Source organism: Propithecus coquereli, unplaced genomic scaffold, assembly GCF_000956105.1.
Source record: "Propithecus coquereli isolate 6110/MARCELLA unplaced genomic scaffold, Pcoq_1.0 Scaffold12328, whole genome shotgun sequence".
Lineage (NCBI taxonomy): Eukaryota > Metazoa > Chordata > Mammalia > Primates > Indriidae > Propithecus > Propithecus coquereli.
In genome coordinates this window covers 1-927 of record NW_012136446.1, presented here as the reverse complement: position 1 = coordinate 927, position 927 = coordinate 1, and the positions used below count along the sequence as shown (strand labels likewise).

The 927-nt window shown below is 44.6% G+C and overlaps 1 pseudogene; it reads right to left on the bottom strand.

Moving 5' to 3' along the window:
• Positions 1-317: 317 nt before the first annotated feature.
• Positions 318-915, bottom strand: LOC105805001 (annotated as a pseudogene).
• Positions 916-927: the final 12 nt, after the last annotated feature.

Genomic DNA, 927 nt, shown 5'->3' with positions numbered 1-927 from the left:
TGAAAAAGGAAGGTGCTACAGAAGAAATGAAATTTCACAACAGTATAAAAGCAAAGACTGGCTGAAATTTGTAGCTTTATAAGCAAAACCAGTGACAACAATAACCCATGCTGTAATTATAGCAACTCCTCCTCCCGAGTTCCGGGATCCTGACCTGCACCTGCATATGGGGCAGCGTTACCTCTCAACAGTGTGGAGAGCACATGTCACTGGGCGATGAGAGAGTTGACAAAAACTTTTGACCTCTCAGCACCAGACTTGGTTGGAGAACTTTCCTGGTTCTATTAGAAAAGTTCATGAAGAAGATGTAAATAGAATCAGTCCAGGGAAGTAAAAGTCTTATTTTCACTGTGCAAACATCCGTCAATATCCTGGGAGAGCCAGTGGAAGCCCTCGCCATAGCCTTCCTTGCCTCTTGAGCACACTGCACACAAACACTTCCATGGGGCAGGCATTTGGCTCCTTTGGGGTCACATTCCCCTTCCCGTGCTCTGTCCATAAAGGCCAAATATCTCACAGAGCTTTTCTTCACTGATTTCACCTGTTCTGTCAATTTTGTTACCCAAGACAAGGATTGGTACACTGGATTTTGTTTCATCAGTTGTTAAAGCATTAAGCTCAATTTTGGATTCTATGAAGCAAGAATGATCCCACAGTCCACCAGAAAGACAATCCTATGAATTGCTGGGAGTTAATTTTCCGAACCCGACATGCTTACTCATGCCCACCAAGATCAAAACTTGTGAAAGTCATTCCAGCAGTTGTCAGTTCTGCTTCTGCTGGTGTCAGATGCAGTGTTGGAACGTGTTGGCCCAATCTGTCATCTTTTAGCATGTGAAGAAGAGTGGTTTAGCCAGCATTGTCCAAACCCAAGAATACGAGTTTTCCAGATTTCCTGTGGAGACCTGGGCACTGGAGCACACAGCT